Genomic DNA, 22460 nt, shown 5'->3' on the forward strand with positions numbered 1-22460 from the left:
AAAAAGCGTCCTCCAATTTTCATTGCTCAAAAATGTCCTTTCGAATTGTGAGTTTCTTAAAGTTACTCCGGACGATCATATCCCTTTTGCAACAATTATGCATCTCATACCCATTTTTTTTGTGGAAGTTGATTTCATGATATCTTCTTAATTATACGACGATGGATTAAGTGAATTAACCTATCAAATTAGCTACCACATAAGTTGGGATACAAACCTAACTTTTTCATATATAACATTACTCTTTTTGCAAATGAAAAAATATATGGTATTATATTTGTTATCATATCAACGGTACTGCAAATAAAACAAATATGAAAATTGATTTATACGTTTGGATTTTAAGGGGATAAAAGGTTTTGATTGCATCGTAGTTAATACAATAGTAAAAATGCAATGGTATATAATGAAAAAGTCTATGATACTATTACTATTCATTGAGTTGTGCTAAGAAGGATAACATGATATTTTTATGGCATTGTAGGTTTTTTTTCATATCAACGTTATCATAAGTTAGTGCATGTTTGCTGTGTGAATATTAAATTTAATAATTATTAAGAGCATCTCTAATGATGCTTTTTATTTTGAAGAGCATTTTTCATATAAATAAAAAGCATCTTCGTTAATTTTTAAATATAAAGAATACATTTTTTATTCAAATCCAATAGACTCTTTAAATTTAATAAAGATGCTTTTTATTTTTAAGAAAGAGACTTAATGAGAGAGAGAATTAATAAATAAAATATATATGAACTTGTAGTTTATTAATTAAAATTAGGATAGAGAGTGAAATTTGACTCTCTAAATGTGGAGAGCCAAACTCACTCTGTAATTTATATTTGAAAGATAAAGAGTATGTTGGACTCTTGTTTTTATGGATAGACTCTTTATAATAAAGAGTTTAGATCATATAAAGAGTCATTTGGAGATGCTCTAACTACATTTAAACATAGTATAAAGATAACTGATTAGGTATACCTTAAGAAAGAGGCTAAGGTACGAGAGTACACGAACACATAAATGTTCAATTTAGACAATGGCAAATTATGTTAAATATAAAAATGAATGGGAGATAATAAATTTATACGTAGCACAAACAAGCGGTAGGGGAATTTTTGTTACTTTAGAAACTTTAAACGGTTTTTTGTAATTGTATCATTGCTTAGGGGATTAATGAAGAAAAAATAATCCAATCCCTTGTATAGCCCTACATCCAAAACGTAATAAAGGGTGCATATTATTAATATATTATCTTTTTGTATTTTATTCAGGAGTTGATATCATTTCTCATATTATTATAATAATAAAAAGAATATTATTAAGTTAATATATAAACATATAGTTATTCTTTACCTAACTTTTCTACCTTTTTAATTAAAAAAAAAAAAAGGGAAAAAGAAAAAGGCTGTATTTGTTTGTCAAAAAGTGGAATAAAGTTGTGTCTACATTTGAATTTTATAAAAGTTTTTATTTTATTCAAAGAATTAGAAATATCCAAATCTCAATATATATATATATATATAAAGTTGAATACCCATATGGGTTGATCGACACATGACACATTTTGAAACTTCTAGAATTACTCTATTTTGACACATTGGATTGACAAACTAATCAAATTGCTCTATCTTGACATGTTGAATTGACATTTATTGCTCATCTGTAATTATTAATTAATTAAAAAAAGGGATCTGTATTAATAATTAAAAATAATAATAATAATAATAATATGTGCATTGTATTAGCATTTTAAAGGTCTAACCATAATAACACATTGGATTTATAATTGCCATGTGGTTGAATTTTTTTTTTTTTTTTAAATCAAATGAGTTATATTCATTCAATAGGATCGACTAAGGATCCAATACAATTTGGAACTTCTTCAAGCTCAACCAGTACATCATCAATGGTTAAAGCATTTTTAGCTAAAGTATGAGCAATCACATTGGATGCTCTTTTAACATGATGAACCGAAAAAGTGAGAAAATTCCTGGAAAGCACCTTAGTATCCATAGAAAAAAGACCAGCTTGGCCCCAATTCTCTTCATCCCTAAGGAGATCATTGACTACTTGAAGAGCGTCCCCTTCCAGGATTATTTGGTTGATCCCAATATCTGCTGCTAGAATGACTGCTTGAAGAGCTGCGAAAGATTCAGCCACGTGTGCATCTGGGAGCATGGTTTTTTTCATTCTCATAGTCGCCAGAAATCTGCCTTGCCAGTCCCGAATTGCAATTCCAACCCCAATTGTGCCGTTTTCTTTTCTCACACTTGCATCCCAGTTAACTTTGTAGATACCTTCAGGTGGTGGCTGCCATCTTCGTGAACTGGGATCCGAATTCAGCGGGTGAGCATTTGGAGAGGTCTTCGATTGAATCAAGGAATTTAATATGTCAAGTTCTTGAGTTGCATGGTGAATGAGTTGGGATGGAGTAGATAAAAAATGTTTGAAAGTAAACTTGTTCCTCCTTTGCCAGATTTTTGAGACCACCACTCCAAATTCAGCTAAATACTTTTCCTCAAGTTTGGACAGCAAAACCATAACGAGCTCTCTGAAGTCAGTGAAATTGTTGTTCATCTTTTGAAAGATTATGGAACAGCTTGACCAAATATCCTTGGCAGCCACGCAGCCCAATAAAGCATGCAAGACATCTTCTTCTTCTAAGCAACAGAAGGTGCAAAAAGGTTCCTCAATCACCCTTTTCTTGACAAGGTTACACTTGGTTGGAAGAATGTCTTGGCAAGCCTTCCACAAAAATAATTTCTCGGCATTAGTAATGGGAAGCTTCCATAGCTTCTTCCACTTTTTATTATCATTAGCTGCAGAAGAGGATTGGCCTCGGGATGAGATTTGGGACCCCACTTGCAGGTGATATGCACTCTTTACCGAGAAGAGACCATTTTGAGAGCATCTCCAAACAATTTTATCTGGTCTGTTGAAGATACTAATGGGAATACGACAGATGATGTTAACTTCTGATTCAGAGAACAAATCTTTGAGTAGGTCCAACTTCCAGGACTTTGATTGGGGGTCAATGAGAGTAGCCACCTTAGCCTCCGGGTCCATACCAAGGCATTGGCTTTGAATCTTAAAAGAAGATGCGGAAGGAAGCCATTTGTCTTGCCAAATCCTGACCTTGGACCCATCACCAATGCGCCACATCAAGCCAGATTCCAAAACAGACCTTGCTGCCATTACACTTCTCCAAATAAAGGATGATGACCTTTTAACCTTTGCTTCTAAAAAATTACCGTCAGGATAGTATTTGGCAGATAAAACTTTCGCTGCAAGTGAATTAGGATAATGAAGAAGTCTCCATCCCTGTTTGGCAAGCATAGCCAAGTTGAAGAGTTCTAGGTCTCTGAATCCTAGCCCCCCATCATTCTTTGATAGCTTCATTTTATCCCATGAACACCAGTGAATTCTTTTTTCGTCCTTCTTTTGGCCCCACCAGTAACTTTTAATCAATTTATTCAGCTCTTGTAGGATGGTTTTTGGGATTTTGAAAACACCCATGCTGTATGTTGGGAGAGCTTGGATAACAGCCTTAAGTAGTGTTTCTTTCCCAGCTTGTGAAAGATATTTCATCTTCCAGTTACTAAGTTTGCCTCGTACACATTCCAGGATGTGCTTGAAACCTCTTGTTCTGTCCCTCCCAATCAACGTTGGAAGTCCAAGATATCTGTCATAAGGATGAGAGGATTTAACCCCAGCCACTTGGATAATTTGTTGCTTGACATCATCTCTAGTATTTTTGCTAAAAAATATCGAAGTTTTTTCCTTGTTGAGTCTTTGCCCGAAGCTCTTTTCATAGGTGTCTAGAAGCTTAAACAACCTATTCCATTCATACTGATTTGCCTTACAGAAGAGAAGACAGTCATCAGCATAAAAGAGGTGGCTAATGCGCATTCTGGAACGCCCCATTGGAACCCCTTTGATATCTCCTCTGTCTTCAGCATCTTGGATGAGTCTACTAAGAGCTTCAGCTCCAATAATGAATAAGTAAGGTGACAAAGGATCACCTTGTCTGATCCCGCGAGAAGGTTTGAATGGTTTTTGAGGAATCCCATTGATGAGAACCGAATAAGAAACTGAAGAGAGGCAGTTCATGATGACTTTGATCCAGGTTGAACAAAAACCCATCTTACGCATGATTGCTTGCAGGAAAGACCACTCAAGTCTGTCATAAGCCTTGCTCATGTCAAGCTTCAGCGCCATGTAACCATATTTTCCTTTTAGACTAGTATTCATAGTATACATGACTTCAAATGCCACTATAGCATTGTCAGTAATCAACCGGTCTGGAATGAATGCACTTTATGATGGAGAAATAATCTGTGGCAAGATTTTTTGCAGTCTGTTGGCAAGGACCTTTGCCAGAATTTTATAAAGGACGTTGCATAAGGAAATTGGTCTGAACTCTGACACTTTGGAAGGTGTTTTAACTTTGGGTATTAAAGCGATAAGGGTAGCATTAAAGTCCTGAGGCCAGCTCCCTGAACAAAAGGCTTCTCTCACAGCAGCACACACGCTAGGTCCAATGGTCTGCCAATGTTTCTGATAGAAGATGGCAGGAAATCCATCAGGTCCTGGAGATCCTAGCCCGTTCATAGTGAAAACTGCTTTTTCAACTTCTTCATTAGAAATTTGCTTGACCAGATCACTGTTCATTTCTGGAGTTATAACAGACTTAACCACGCGGATGCAGTCCTCTAGTCTCTCGGGCATTGACGAAGAAAATAATGCTTGAAAGAAAACTTGAAAAAGGTTACTAACCTCTTCCGATTTATTTGCCAACTTGCCATCATCATTTGAGATTTGCTTGATAACATTAGATTTCCTGCGTTGGTTAGCACACAAGTGAAAGAATTTTGTATTACGGTCCCCATCTTTTAGCCATTGTTGTTTAGCTCTTTGCTTCCATTTGATATCATCTTCTTCCAGAAGTCCATCTATTTCTTGTTTAAGCTGTTGCAGTTCTCCCTTCTTGTCACCTCTGTTTGAGTCTTCCAGATACTTCAGCTGAGATAACTTGTCTGTCACAGTATTCCTCCGGCTTCGGAAAGTACTTTTGCTCCAGGTGGACAGCTTTCCTTTGCACCTTTGGAGTCCTTCCATAACAGCTGGCAGACTAGAGTTGGGATTTAAATTACAAAGCCATTCTCTTTGGACCAGCTCCCCACATTCGACTCTATTATCCCACGCAGCTTCATATCGAAAAGGCCTATGCTTCTTAATTTCAGTCTCTAGTTCTCCTTTGATTTGGATGAGAATTAGTTCATGATCAGAAGAAGTAACACCTAAAGAATTCACAATGCAATCTGAGAACAAATCAAACCACGCCTTGTTTCCATAGCCTTTATCTAGTTTTTCCTTTGTGAAATACCAGCCCTCTTTGCCATTATTCCAAGTGAAGAAGTCTCCATTGAAAGGGATTTCACTGAGATCACAATCAATAAGTGCTTCCCGAAAATTTTCCATTTGCCTATATGGTCTATCTGCAGCTCCAAACTTCTCATATTGGTGGCAAATTTCATTGAAGTCACCGACACACAGCCATGCCATATTCGTTTGAGCTTTAAGGTCTCTTAAGCTACCTGATCTTTTAGACGCCTCCGGATGTCCATAAAAACCAGTTAAGATGAATTTCTGGTTTGCAGTTGATTGAGTAACGATAAAAGAGATGTGATGCTGAGTATAGGACACCAAGTCCACTTCCTTGTCATCCTTCCATAACATTGCAATGCCACCACTAGCCCCTCTACTATCAACAACAAAGCTGCATGAAAATCCAATCTTGTTTCTTATGATCTCTAATTTATTCCTGTTACACTTTGTCTCTATAAGGAAAACAAAGTCGGGACACTTAGTCTTCACCCAGTGATGAAGTTCGCGAACTGTCCGTGGGTTCCCAAGCCCACGACAGTTCCAGCTAAAGCAAATCATTGGGAGTGGTAAGGCTGCGAAGCAGCCTCCACCATAAAGAGAGTAGTATCAGATTCATCTGAAACTTTTTGTTTCTTGGAACTTTGTTTCTCAGTAGAACCTTCTACTGATAATCGAAAAATTCTTTTTTTTTTTCTTGAGTAATACCTTCCTTCACACTGATATGATTAATGTCTCTAGCTTTCCGTTTCCAAGTGGATCTCTTAGACCCACCCTGATGTATAGCTTGGGAGGAGACTTCAGGAAGTTGGGGCGTAACTGTCACAAACTGATGGGGAGGGGCTTGTTTCCCGTCTTGTGCCGTAACATCCTCAATTAAAGCATTTGATTATGGGAGAGAATCTTGGGCTAATCCGTTATTGGCAGAGATATTTGGAGAATTCATGGATGAAATATTCTCCGCATCTTCTTCGGAAAGTTAACCTGACAGGCCATCTCTACCATGTAACGTATCCGTTATAGAGACAGTTTGCATGCTTTTACTACCTTCCTTTATTCTTACCTGAAAATCAGCCTCCAAATCTGTCTGATCTGAGTTTACGTCTGTGCCCCTTGTTTCACCGGCAGCAGCCATGGAAGGTGAAAGACAATGCTCTGTGTTTCGATCTGTTGAGCCACCGTAGCGTTTGGATTCTTTAGAGTAGAACTTTGGTGAACTGGCTCGCAGCCAAGGCCCGAATTGATTATTGGATTCTTCAGTCTGTCTAATGGAAGAGCAACCTCTATTCTTGTGTTTAAGAACTCCACATTTAAAACAAAAATTCTGTAATCGTTCATACTTGAAAGCAATCCAATACTTTTGCTCCCCAATCCTTAATATTCTACCCCGAACCAGAGGTTTGGTAAGTTCAACCTCCACTTTCACCCTCAGAAAGCTTCCCTAGCCCAGACCATTCGCACCAATATCCACTTCAAGAACTTTGCCAATTGCAGACGCTAGTTGGACTCCATAATCATCATTCATGGCAGCAAAAGGCATATTATGAAGTTGAACCCAGAAAGGTTCATGTGTGAAACAGCTAGCATTAGAAGGAGTGCTACTATCGACTCGTTGAATAGCTATCAAAGCCCTATCAAAGGACCACGGCCGACCGTTGAGGACTTTCTGCAGATCAGTGACGTTTTGAAATTCTAGCAAAAATAGTTTCTCACCAGCATCTGTAAAGTGGATCCAGCCTTCCAGTTTCCAAACTTGAGACATTGTGGATCAAAATGCTTCTTTGCTGAAATTTTTCTCCGTGACAAGGAGAGCCAGAAGGCAGTGTTTAACTTTGGCGGCCGCATCTTTGATCGTCTTGTTGGAAACGACGACGTCATTTTCTTCTTCTTCAGTTAAGGAAAAGCTTTCCCATAATGACGTTAACGTAGACTCAGCCATGCATGCGTTCCACAGTAACCACTAAATGACTAAAAGACAAAACTCTCTGTCAGAATAGAGAGACACACCTTACTCTAGAGAGAAGGACCCGGTTCAGGTCTACTTATTAGTTGAACCAACATTCGCCATGTGGTTGAATTTTATTGATGATAATGTAGACAATATTAATTATTACATTGGTATTCCAAAGTCTAAATAAATAGACATAAAGATTGGATTACATAGGTGCATTGCATTGGTAGTAAAAACATACTCGTTTATTAATAATTATATAGGTGCATTGTATTAACATTGCAAACCTTTCTTCGCATTCAATTCGTATTTAATTGTCTTAACATTCGAAAGGTCTAAATAAGGGGTTATAAAATGGCTTATGTTCAGTTGTGTATTATCGCAATATGTTAGTTGGTGTCAACAATACGTTTGGTCTTTTGTTAATTGTTTATAGGTCATGCTAGTTTGTATCAATAATACGTCTGTTCTTCATGATTTTGTTAATCGATGATTTTTTTTATTTATTTATGTTTTTGTTGTTGTTTACAGGTCAAAAATTCATGAATTGGAATGGAATAAAGAAATGATGTCCGATTGACATTGTCAAATGAGTTGTTATTTTGATTCGTTCTTCTGAACTGTAAGTATATCTTCTAACTATTTTAATACGAAATTGTAAGTATATCTCCTAACTATATTAACAGTTATTATTTGGTTGAATAATTGGTTTTGTTCGGTCAATCTATTTGAATGATTAATTGTGTTAGTCCTGTCGAATGGTAAGTGTATTCCTTAACAATTTTAATATGAAGATTAATTAACTTTTGTTGATTTCATTGTCAAGTAATAGTTGTTATATGAATGAATAATTGTTCCTTAACAATCTTAACATAAAGATCGATTAAATTTTGTTATGTTTGTTTTCAAGGAAATGTTTATGTACTTTACTAAGATTAAATCGTGGATGATCCTGTTGTCAGTTGAACTGTGAGTATGTGTCATATGACCTATATTAGTAGAAACTGTTCATCTGTGTTAAATATATTTTCCATAAAAACATTCGTGTATTTTAATTTGGTATATGAATGACTAATTGTTTATGTCCTGCTGATGTATGAGTATATATATTAAATGAATTAATTTTGGTTGATTCTGTTTTCCAATTAATAGGTGTTATTTGAAATATTTCTTATCAGTCCTAATATAATAATCTCTTAAATCTGGGTCAAGTAAATCATTTATTTTATCATCACACGCATTTTGGTTTCCACTAAATAATCAATAGTAAATTGACCATAATATGCTTAATAAAAATCCAATTGATGTAAGGATTGAATATTTAGAAACTAGACAGACAATGCTTTAATTTGATATATTATATGCTTAATTTGGATAATTGTAGCCCTACTTTCGAACCATTCTTTTCATCATCACACACATTTCAACTTTCACTGAACAGTTAGTAGTAAATTGACCATAACTTACTCAATAAAAATCCAATTAATGAGAGGTTTGCATCTTTAGAAACTAGACAGACAGGGATTTAAATTGATATATTATATGCTTAATTTGGATAATTGTAGTCATACTTCCAAACCATTCCTTTTATCATCACACACGTTTCAATTTCCACTGAATAGTCAGTAGTAAATTGGCCACAACTTGCTCAATAAAACTCCAATTTATAAGAGGTTTGAATCTTTAGAAACTAGACAGATAGAGTTTTAATTTGATATATCATACGCTTAATTTGGATAATCGTAGCCCCACTGCCAAACCATTCTTTTTATCATTACACAAATTTCGATTTCCACTTAACACTTAGTAGTAAATTGACCATACATAACTTGCTTAGTAAAACTTCAATTGATGAGATGTTTGAATCTTTAGAAACAAGACATACAGGGCTTTAATATGGTATATTATACGCTTAATTTAAATAACTGTAACCCCACTATCGAACCATTCCTTTTATCATCACACATATTTCAGTTTCCCCTATTTCTCGATTTTGCCTGAACAATCAGTAGTAAATTGGCCATAACTTACTCAATACAAATTCAATTGTTGGGTGGTTTGAATCTTTGGAAACTAGAAAGATCGACCTTTAATTTGATATATTATACCATGAATTTGGATAACTATAAACCTATGACCGAAAAATTTATTTTATCATCATACACATATAACCAATTCAATTTTAGTGATAATAAATGAAAACAAATATTGATATGTAGTTTTAATTGTATTTGTTCTATCTTTTTTTATTGATATTTTTTTATGTTACATATATATATATATCAAAAACAGGATTTGTATGACAAATATCATCTGATGTTTGTTGTCGAATCATGTAGCTTTAGTAAACCATTTATAATATGTCGAACCATTATTATTATCCTTAAAGGAAAACAAATATTAATATGTAGTTTTAATCGTAATTGTTCTATCTTTTTTTTTTTTTTTTTATATCTTTTTTTGTTACATACATACATATATCATGAAAATTGTTGAATATAACTAATTTCATTTATTTAACACACGCATTTCGGTTTCTACTAAACAATCAGTAGTAAATTGACCATAACATACTCAATAAAAATTAAATTGATGAGAGAATTGAATCTTTAGAAACTAGACAGACAGTGCTTTAATTTGATATATTATATGCTTAATTTGGATAACTGTAGCCCTACTGTCGAACCATTTCTTTCATCATCACACACATTTCGACTTCCACTGAATAGTTGGTAGTAAATTGACCATAACTTGCTCAATAAAAATCCAATGGATAAATAGTTTGAATCTTTGGAAAAAAAAAAAAAAAAAAATTAAAAAAATTAAATGCTTAATTTTGATAAATGTAGCCCCACTGCCAAACCATTCATTTTATCATCACACATATTTTGGTTTCCACTGAATAGTCAATAGTAAATTGATCATAACTTACTCAATAAAACTCCAATTGAGGAGAGGTTTGAATCTTTATAAACTAGACAGAAAGAGATTTAATTTGGTATATTATGCGCTTAATTTGGATAATTGTAGCCCCACTTCCAAACCATTCTTTTATCATCATACATATTTTGGTTTCCACTGAACAGTCAATAGTAAATTGACCATAACTTGCTCAATAAAACTCCAATTGATGAGAGGTTTGAATCTTAGAAACTAGACATACATGGATTTAATTTTTATATTACATGCTTAATTTGGATAATTGTAGCCCCACTGCCGAACCATTCCTTTTATCATCACACATTTCGGTTTCCACTGAATAGTCAGTAGTAAATTGACCATAACTTGCTTAAATAAAACTCCAATTGATGAGAGGTTTGAATATTTAGAAATTAGATAGATAGGTCTTTAATTTGATATATTATACGCTTAATTTAGATAAATGTAGCCCTACTTCCGAACCATTCCTTTTATTATTACACATATTTCAGTTTCCCCTGTTTTTCGATTTCCACTAAACAATTAGTAGTAAATTGGTCATAACTTACTCAATAAAAATCCAATTGATGAGTGGTTTGAATCTTTGGAAACTAGAAAGATAGAGCTTTAATTTGATATATTGTATGATTAATTTGGATAACTATAGATCTGCAGCCAAACCATTCATTTTATCATCACACACATAAAACCAATTCAATTTTAGTGATTACAAAGAAAAATTAATATTGATATGTAGTTTTAATTGTATTTTTTCTAACTCTTTTTGTTAATATTTTTTTATGTTACATATATATATCGAAAATAAATTGTTGCTGAATATAACAAATTTTATTTGTATCACAAATATCATCTGATGTTTGTTGCCTAATCATGTAGCTTTAGTAAACCATTTATAATATGCCGAACCATTATTATTTTTAAAGGAAAACAAAGATTGATATGTAGTTTTAATTGTAATTGTTCCATCTTTTGTTATTGATATTTTTTTATGTTACATACATTTATCATGAAAAGAGGTTGTTACTGAATATAACTAATTTCATTTATTTAACAAGTATCAACTGATGTTTGATGTTGAACCATATAGCTTAAATAAATCATTCATTTTATCATCACACACATTTGGGTTTCCATTAAATAATCAGTAGTAAATTGACCATAACTTGCTCAATAAAACTCCAATTGATGAGAGGTTTGAATATTTAGAAACTAGACAGACAGTGCTTTAATTAGATATATTATATGCTTAATTTGGATAAATGTAGCCCCACTGTTGAATAATTTCTTTTATCATCACATACTTGCTCAATAAAACTCCAATTGATGAGAGGTTTGAATATTTAGAAACCAGACAGACAGTGCTTTAATTTGATATATTATATGCTTAATTTGGATAAATGTAGCCCCACTGTCGAATAATTTCTTTTATCATCATATACATTTTAGTTTCCGCTTAATAGTCAATAGTAAATTGACCATAACTTTCTCAATAAAAATCTAATTGATGAGATGTTTAAATCTTTAGAAACTAGATAGATATAGCTTAATTTCATATAATGTACCCTTAAGTTTGATAACTGTAGCCCCACTGCTGAACCATTCCTTTTATCATCACACACATTTCGGTTTCCACTGAACAGTCAGTAGTAAATTGACCATAACTTACTCAATAAAACTCCAGTTGATAAGAGGTTTGAATATTTAGAAACTAGACATACAGGGCTTTAATTTGGTATATTATATACTTAATTTAGATAACTTTAGCCCCATTGCTAAACCATTCCTTTTATCATTACACACATTTTAGTTTCCCTTATTTCTCAATTTCTGCTGAACAATTAGTAGTTAATTGGTCATAACTTACCCAATAAAAATTCAATTGATGAGCGGTTTCAATATTTGGAAACTAGAAAGATGGAGCTTTAATTTGATATATTATAAGATGAATTTGGATAACTATAGACCTACAGCCGAACCATTCATCTTATCATCACATACATAAAACCAATTCAATTTAGTGATAACAAAGGAAAACAAATATTGATATGCAGTTTTAATTGTATTTGTTCTATCTCTTTTGATTGATTTTATAGTTTGATTTGTGGGCTTTGTCGGTTTCACAATTATCGTCTTTCTTTAGGTTGCTATCATCAACCCTTTTTTTTTTTTTTTTTTTTTTTTTGGCTATGGGTGGTAGTCAATTATAATTGCAGCAAATAAAATTGTATCATAGGACCTTTATCTTTATGGCTTTTTCAATACTTCAATTAAATTGCCTTTAGATTATACTGTTGAAGTTGTTGCTTTCTATGTGAGTTCTCTTCTCAACATTCTTAATTTTTTTTAATTTCTAAAATAATAATAATAAAAATAAGTCATTTTCTCTTCTCAACAATCAAAATCAATTTTTTCTTTGGCTGTGCAAGTCTCTTGCTTAAAATTTCACATTTTTCAACAACGTTTCTCTTTCTCTGATTAATTTATAGACTTATCAATAATACCTAGTGGGTTATCCTGCAAATTTTTTTGCTTTTCTTGACAAAGTTTTAAACTTTGGTTGCGGATTTCAAATGGTAATATATTTGAGAAGAATCAAGATGATATAGACTTTGAGTTCAATTTGTGGATATTTTATTTATTGATTTTTTAATTATCAATTCAATATAAAATGAACTTTAATATAGAAAATATATATTTAAAACACACAAAAAATCAATAATAATGTTTAAAAAAAAAAAATAGACATACCCACGCAATGCAACTTGAAAATGAATATAAGTTACAGAAATTGCGGAAGGTTAGTATAAATTTTAAGTTTAAATAGTTGATCTTGATAACATTTAGGTGATTTTAAATATCATACACGATTTACTCTGAAATACTGACATCGAATATCAAAGACATATCTGCTAAAATAATATCAATTGTACAAGGTGATGATCATGAAAATATAATTAGACCATTTAATATTCAGGTAATCTTCTCAAGTTAGATAAATGATTTAATGACATTTACCTATAATTGATATTAATAATTATACAGGTACAATTATTAATCTTATCTTATCACAACTTTATACATATATAATATATTTATATTAACTTTAAAATTTGTATAATTTAACAATTATTATGTCTTAATCTAATTAGTTTATTTTGTTAGAATAAATTTATTTATAATTTATTCCAAAAATATTGAATAAACATAACCATGCAACCTGCAGATTCTATGTCTAGTGTTTTAATAATATAAAATTCATTATATTGCTCTAAAGGAGCAGATTTTAATAAAAAGATAAAGATAAAGAAAAAAGCCAGAACCTTTTTCAAATGGGCTGGCTGGGCCAAGATTGGATATTGTCCATTTAAATAATTTTTATTTTCTTACTCTAATTTTTTTTCTTTTAATATTGTTTATGTTATATATATAATTCAAAAATTATAACGTCACTTTTCAACTTCACCTAATTTTTTTTTTTTAATTATTTTATAACCAAAGTGTTTAGACCAGCTTATACATATATTGATTAATCATCGAGAGAGACTAGTGTAGCAACTTCCTGTCATGATCTCTCATTTAAATCGCAGATACTTAGATGGAGAATCGAATCTGAAACCGTATGTCTATTTACGGCTTCGTTTGGTTCACAATTTTGCGTTTTTGGGAAAAGTTTTTTGAAAAAAGTTAAAAAAAGTTGAATTGGGCGGGTATTACGATGTAGGATTTATAAATTTAAAATACCCCCTATGTTTATTTTTTTACAAAATACCCCCTATAATAAAACATTAAAAGTTAATAAAAACACCCCCAACCCACCCTCAAATACAGACAGCCGACCACCACCGCCGGAGGGTGGTCGGAGTTGCCGTATCGGTGCATGACCAGCTGGATCTTACTGGTCGTGCGCCGTTATGGCCTTTTCTAGCCAGATCCACGGTGGATCTAGCCGTATTTACTATTCAACGACGGCCAACAAACGGTCGTCGTTGATGGTCAACGACGACCATTTGTTGGCCGTCGTTACCGACTGGTTACGGCCAAAGATCTGGCTGTCAACTTTGGCCTTAGATCTGACATTTTCTGACCAAATCCACCGTGAATCTGGCCGAAAAATGCTAGATCGGCACACTACTGGCCAGATTCTGCCGGTAGTACGCCATCTTACCAGATTCTGGCCATTTTTGGGCAATGGTGGCCGGAATCTGGTAAATGTGGATTGTTGAGGTGTTTTCGTAATTTTTGTGTTTTTGTAATTTTTTTAAAAATATTTTGGGGTATGTAATTAAATTAACAAATTTAAGAGGTTTAAAAAAAATTAAATAATATTGTGAATTTTTAGATATTTTACTGTTTAACTTTTTTGGGAATACTAAAAGTAGTATTCCCAAAATGCAACCAAACGAAGCCTACGGTATCTTCGCTTCGCTTTAATCATATATTTGAATCTCTTGTAAGCAATGTAACTACAAATTATTACTTTTCATTTTAATAAAATAAATATTATTATATTATTATACATCATTGGAAATGGAACCAAAATGCGTGCTAGATGAGCAATGCCACAAAGGAAAATAATAATATAACTAGATAAATATTAATTAAAGTGTAATATCTAAAGATAGAAGACTCTTGTGATAAATAATTAAACAACTTATTTTTTAATATATTAAGAATATAAATAATCATTTTATATTAATTAATTGTAGATTAAATATGTATACAAAAACAGTGAAGCTGTTGATACCCCATCTATTATTTATTAATATTTCATTTAGAAGTTTAAACAATTCATTAGAATATTAGATTAAAATTTTAATATGCAATTTTCTATTTATTGTTTAAATTTTAAGAACATGAAATAGATCATTTCAAACTTTATTAGAAGTCTTTTAAAAAAATTATAAATTTTTATTAAAATATTTATTTATCTAAAACTAAATAATATATTTCAATGCAGATAAGAGTTTGTTAAATCAACTAACCTAGTTAAAATTAGACACAATTTGATAAACATAGAATTAAAACTTTGATCTAAACCGAAAAAATTATATATCTATATATATATTTGTTATACCTGGGAAAATAAAGGGCTGATGTGGGAAAGTCACGTGAAGGGTGACCTGCTCTCGTCAGAGCAACACGCACACGTCAGGCCTGTCAAATGATATGGAGCTCACACGCGTCCATTTCCCTGCAATGAATCGTGCGAAGTCAGCTTGGGAAGAGAGCAATGGGACATAAAGCCGGATTATATCCTGACAATCACACCAACCCATGGATTTAATGATGATTACACGCTTCAGTTTGATATAAAATGAAGAAGACCCCTTCATTAAGGGGATTCGGCCATTTTTACATTGAGAAACTCTCTCTCTCTCCTGTAAACACATTTACTTTTTCCAACTCTTCTGTAAGTCAGTCCGCTTTTGCGACCTGACCCACACTAATATCAATACAAATCAGTGGACGTAGGACTTGCTACCTTAGCATCCGAACCACTTTAAAAACTCTCTTTACATTTATTTCATCGCATATATTCATTATCACGTGTGTTTCTTAGCCAATCAACGTTACGCACGTGCCAATTCGTTGGTGCCAAAATCAAGCATCAACAATATTAAAAAAATTATCTCCTAAATTAAATGATCTTGACAATATAATAAATAAAAATAATAAAAATAAAAGGTAACTGAGTTCGTACTAGGAAAAGAACAAGATGTGTCACGCATGTGACTCCGAGGAGCCACCGCGTCACGAGCTCATACTCCAACCTATCTCACAGTTTTACGTGGCACATTCCCATTTGCTAATCGGTCCAGCTCGGTTCCCCAAACAACACTCGGGGCTTTAAAAAATACCGAGTACATCCTTCGTGCAACAAAATCTCTCGCTTTCTCGTTGTTCTCTTCTCTTCTCTCTAAGCCAGTTCTTTCGGGAGTGTTGTGTTAGTGCTATTCTCTGTAATTTTCACTTTCTCTTTTTATTTGTTTATTTATTCGACTTTCAGATTTCGCAATCTGACGGTTCGCATTGTTCCACCCATGACTATGATGACTCCTCCACCGTTAGATGTAAGCATCTTTCTGCTTCTATATCTGCACTTGAATATTTATCGAATTTGAATATATATTTTATATTATTTCTACTGTTTTAGCTGATTTCGTGATTCGCTAGGGTTTATTTTGGTTCAAATTGAGTTGAATTTTGAGGAAATTAGGTTTGTGAATCAGTGATGATTGATATCTAGGGTTTTGATTTTGTAGCAAGACGAGTAGGAGATGCTCGTGCCGCATTCGGATATAGTGGAGGGACCTCAGCCAATGGAAGGTTTAATATATGATAAATAATTCCATAGCACGACTTTTTCAAACACCTTTTCAGGTTTTTTGATAAATTAAGGAGCTCCAATTTGATCCTTTTGCTCCTAACTCGATAACTTAAGCTTAAGTTTTTGCTTTTAGATGAAATGATTATGTTTTGTGGGCGTAAGATGCTTACATTGCATTAGTTATGGTTGTTACATTTTTGTCCGAGTCTACTATATTCGGATTTAATTTGGTCTTACATGGGAAAAACGTATATAATGTTTTATTTCTTTTATTAACTGGATCAGCTTACGAGCACCTTGACTAACCTCGACTAATTCAGGGCCCTAAACCTCAACTAATCCAAGGGAAGTTATCCTATAACCATCCATTATCATGACCTCTTAGGTAAATCATGGACAAAAGTATTATCTTCTCGTCCAGCAGAGAATCAATCATGAGACTGTGGGTTGAAACCATGCACAACCCACTTGGTTCACCCTTATCGTCAGGCTACCCATGGGTGATAATTTGACCTTTACCCGTCAAGTGATATTGTTGATGTCCTTTATTGGTCGAGTGACGTGTTAACATTGAGTACCATTTTTCCAGAAATCAGATATTCTTTTCTGGCTACTGAGTTCATACATGCATAAAAGTATGATGTAAATTAAACCATCTTAACCCATAAAATATTTTATCATCAAGATGTGAACCATCTATTATTACAGAAATGGAGCTCACACATAGCTATATTGCACAAATAAACACAACTATATATATTCCTTTCTTCATATCTTAAACCCTTAAAGATATTACCACTACTTGCTTCGTTCCTTGGGCGGCTTCACAATAGTGACAGGGCATACGGCATGATGCGCGCAGTAGTCGCTTACACTGCCCAGAAATGCTCTGCAAATACGAAATAAATTTTTAACAACTGCAATTGCGCAATTGAATCGATCAAGATGTTTTAGTTCAATTTGGACTAACTCATTAGTGTACTTCCAATTATTAATCATACATTTTACAATAATGTTAAGTCCACAATTTTTTCTCACAACCTCACTGTGACAGTTCGTTTTTAGTTAGTTTGCAAATGGATAGATGATATCTATACAAATAGGCGAAACCCATTTGATGAGCTGACTAATGGTAAACTGCCACGTCAGAGATTGTGAGATTGGGTTCTGGACTTCGCATTACTGTGCATGTTAATGACTTACTTATAATACAAACGTAATTAGTCACCTTTTAATCTTGCCGAGGCCTCGGCTTCCAAGAACAAGAAGATCAATGTGCATTTGTTCTGCAGCTTGACAAATCATGTCCTTTGGATCTCCATTAAGAATCAGAGTTTCTGCTTTCACCTGCACCAAGTTACATGTAACTAATTAACACCTAGAAATTGTTGTTCTTGTAACGAATCTAATAATTTATACTTAGTTTTTATGCATAAATAACTGATTAATTACCAGCTTATCTTTGCACATTTGCAGTGCGCGAGAGAGTAAAGCTGCAGAATTTTCTTCTTGGGCTGTCCTCACAGATTCCACCACTGAAGTTGTTGCATAAAATGCTGCTAACAAATTCTTGTATTAAGCAAAAACTTTACAACAACCAAAATCAAAGTCTAATCGGGCCTTCCTAAAGGGTTTGATTATGTTATCAGATTGTAACATTATTAGATCAGAATATGCACACCATATGTTAAGATTTCAATTCAACGATAAACTATACCGATATAGATCATTATTCGAGCAAGCTTAGTCTCAAAAGTAGTAACCATACTACTTATTTATGAAGAAATCTACTTAACCACCCTTGGATGGTCGGGTGAGACAATAAGGACTGAGTGAGACAATAAGGAATCTTCGATATATTACTCAATAAATCTCGAGTTCAATTATCCACTAATAGATATGGTCAATTGCTAATAGATATAGTCGATTGCTAATAGAGTTGGTCACTAAAGTGAAAAAAAATTCACTACCACCAAATGGAAGGTTTAGACTCTTGCTCTACCGATTTACACATTTTCTTAGCAATACATTGTAATTTTCTTTAGCTCAACAATTTTTTTTTTTTTTTTTTTCAGTTTAACATAATAGAAAATCAACAAAATCAAAGTTAAAATCTAGAAAACTATCTTCTTAGGGTCCTAGCGAGTTTTAATTTTTCGTGGATTCAAATTTTATGTCCATACTTGAGAATATTCGTGCTGTTATTAATTACTCACTTGCACCAACAGGACGATCGGGGAAGACGAAGTGCTGAAAAGGATGTTGAAATGAACCAGAGTGAGTTTGCAGCCATCGGAGCCATCCTGGCTCGCTTCCGGAGTTATACCGGCTATACAATAAAGATTATCGAGACTCCATTTCAGTGCGTAAAAGCTCTCTTCACTATCGTCAATCCCCACCATCACCTTCAGTTTCTTCTTCTCCTCTGGTTGCATTATCGCCGCCGACGTCTCTGCGGCAGCTGTACTCGTCGTTTCCATTGATGATTAGTATCAGTTGGTCTGAATCAAAAAGTGGTTTGTTTGAAGTTGATCTTCTTTATATAAAGAGAGATAGAGGCAGATGGATATGGATAGTGATTCAAAATTTTGCCGGAGTCAGGTGGAAGTTTGTAGTGACAGATATGAAATTTCTGCTGGACATTTGGCTTCCATGCATGCAAATGAAAAGTTCCAGTTGCCACAAGCAATGAATACCACATCATGAAATTTCAGAGTTGATTCTTTTTAGTCTGTGTGATTTCACTTTTTTTTAAGGACAAATGTTACAAAAAATGAAATTTTGGTCTTATCATTTCAAAATACTATTATATTAGTCATTAAATTTATATTAAAATATCAAAAATACCCTCTTTTAGAGTTATTAAAATTTTACTAAATATTGATATAAAAATACATTTTAAAAAAAAATATGTAATAAAATTACATATATATATGATGGATTTGTAGTAGATAATGTGTTTATTTACTTTAAGCTTGTAGTTTGTAATGTGTTTATTTAATTTAGTGTTGTTTGTGTAAGTAATTTTTTATTTTTCAAAAGAGGCATTTTTATTATTTTATATAAATTTAACAATTAATCAACCTTTTATTAAGTTAAAAGGACCAAAACTCTAGTATTTGAAACCATTGACCACAAACATTGTACACTAAAACTATAGGGACTCAAAATTAGCTTTGAAATTTTATGTTTTTGTAACGACACTTTTTTCATAAAGTCAGGATACTTTTTATTTTTATTTCTGGTAATCAGATATTCCAACAGTTTACATATACTTTAATTAATTTTTTAGATTTATTAAATACCTTATAAATCTAAAGACCAAGGCTGATGGAGGATACTTAATGGTAAAATACTGCTTACTTTAACTTTGTTGTAGATGTTATTGTAATTTTATTTTAAAAAAAAAAAGGTTTTGAATAGTGACTCATCGATATAGTATACATGGGCATTTGAGTCATTTCATGAAATTAAGTTTAAGGTAAAAGTAAACAGTTGTGCAGTGTCCTTTAACTGAGAAAAAGTGTCCTTCAATTTCATTTCTCAAAAAAGTGTGCTCTAATTAATAAGTGACATGTGGAAGGTAGTTAAGACTCAAACACAAAACCGGTAACCGACCCAAATGGCTAATGTATTTCCATCCTATTACAATTCACAAGTCTAATGGTTATTATAAATCTAAATTTTGTATGTGTAAGCATTACTCTTTGTACAAACAAGAAAATATTTGATGCCATATGTGTTATTGTAATAACTATATCACAAATTAAACAAATATAAAAATTGATTTAAACGTTTGGTTTTATAAAAATAAAAAGTGTTTGATTGCATTTGTAGTTAGTACAATAGAAAAATGTTTGGTTTTGTAAAGATAAAAAGTGTTTGATTGCATTTGTAGTTAGTAGATAGTAAAAATGTAATGGTATTATAACGAAAAAATCTATGGTACCATTAATGTGACACTAATTCATTGAGTTGTGCTAAGGATGATGACATGATATTTTTATGGCATCCTAGATGTTTTTTTTTTTTTTTTTTTTCATATCAACGGTATCATAAGTTAATGTATGTTTGCCGTGTGAAATATTGAATTTAATAACTATTAACTAGATTTAAACGTAGTATAAAAATATTGACTTGTGATATAACTGATTAGATATAAGTTAAGAAAGAGGCTAAGGTACAAGCAGGGCGGACCCAAGAATGAAACTTAAGGGGGTCAAAGGTTAAAGTAATAATTAACATAAATAAAAATAAAAATAAATATAAATATTTGTATTAATAAAATTCTCATTAACTAATATATTTACAATTGTCCTCGACGAGATTTCACCTTTAAAAAATATTGTATAATGACTTCATTATCAATACTATCAAATACATATTTCTTTATATACACAACAAAACTATCATTCAACTATTAATCGTTCATTCTATTTCACAAACAATTCTTCACAAATTCATTGTTGAAAATGCTCTTTCTTTACTAGCAGTGGCAACTGGTAAAATCAATGCTAATTTTATCAACAGATAAACTAATAGAAACACTTTATCCCTCGTAGTTTCAACTATCACTCTTGCAAGATCTCTAATCTCATTCAATTCCATAAATTTAACATCAGAGCATACATCCAAAATGTAAATATCAAATTGAGAATCAAGTGCTATGAGTTCTAAGTTAGAAAAATCTTCTGAACAAAGTTAAGCAAGACACATCAATTTTTGCTTACCAAAAGCAACAAAATTTTCATATGGACGTAAGCATGCCAAACAAATAAGTAATTCAGTATTTACTTCATTGAAACGATTATTCAACTCTTGAAGCTGCATATCTAGGATACTATAAAATACTTCAATACGGTAATGATGCATGTTTGTGATACCTTTAGTCTTCTGTTGTGATTGCCCTTGAATAAAAAAATTGTCATCCTTATTTGAAATATCAATGTCATGTTTGGTACCAAAAGAACAAACTTTGTTAAGTAAATTTTCTCATCTAGTATTCCTCATTAATTGTAAAGCTTGTTTACACACTTCAACTAAATTTATAGCATTTATAATATCTTAATCTTTTCTTTGTAGTGCTTGAGAAAGTTCATTTGTAAAATTAAGTAAATCTTTCATCATAAATAGACTAAACACAAAATTAAATGATTGCATCAATTTCAATATATTATTAGAGAAAATAAGGATTAGAGAGATGGAGCGGGGCACGCTAGACAAGAGAAAAAGTTGGGATCAGGAAAAATGAAGAATAATATTATTAGAGAAAGTAAATTTTTTTAATTAATTTAATTTCTGTAATCAAACGCATCAAAGGGTGCATATTATTAAATTATTAATATAGATCATCTTTTTGTGTTTTATGTAGATATCATTTCTCATATTATTATAATAATAAAAAGAATATTGTTAATTTAATATATGAACGTAAGTTATTCTTTACCTAACTTTTCCACCTTGTTAACTAAAAAAAAAAAAAAGGAAAAAGAAAAAGGATGTATGTGTTTGTCAAAAAGAGTGGAATAAAGTTGTATCTACATTTGATTTAAAAAAAAAAAAAGTCTTTATGTTTATCAAAATTTATTCAAAGAATTATAAATCTGGAAATCTCAATATTTAAAAAATTATTAATCATGTTTTAATAATATAAAACTCATTTTATTGCTCTAAATGAGCAGATTTTAATTAAAAAAAAAAAAGCCAGAACCTTTTTCAAATGGGCCTGGCTGGGCCAAGATTGGATATTATCCATTAAAATTTTTATTTTCTTACTCTAATTTTTTTTTCTTTTAATATTGTTTATGTTATATACGTCTTCCACTTAAATCGCATATGCCCAAATAAAAAAATCAA

General features: G+C 32.2%; 1 pseudogene; it reads right to left on the bottom strand.

Moving 5' to 3' along the window:
* Positions 1-17402: 17402 nt before the first annotated feature.
* Positions 17403-19084, bottom strand: LOC116142324 (annotated as a pseudogene).
* Between the last annotated feature and the right edge of the window lie 3376 nt (positions 19085-22460).

Source organism: Pistacia vera, unplaced genomic scaffold, assembly GCF_008641045.1.
Source record: "Pistacia vera cultivar Batoury unplaced genomic scaffold, PisVer_v2 Contig407, whole genome shotgun sequence".
In the NCBI taxonomy this organism is placed as follows: domain Eukaryota; kingdom Viridiplantae; phylum Streptophyta; class Magnoliopsida; order Sapindales; family Anacardiaceae; genus Pistacia; species Pistacia vera.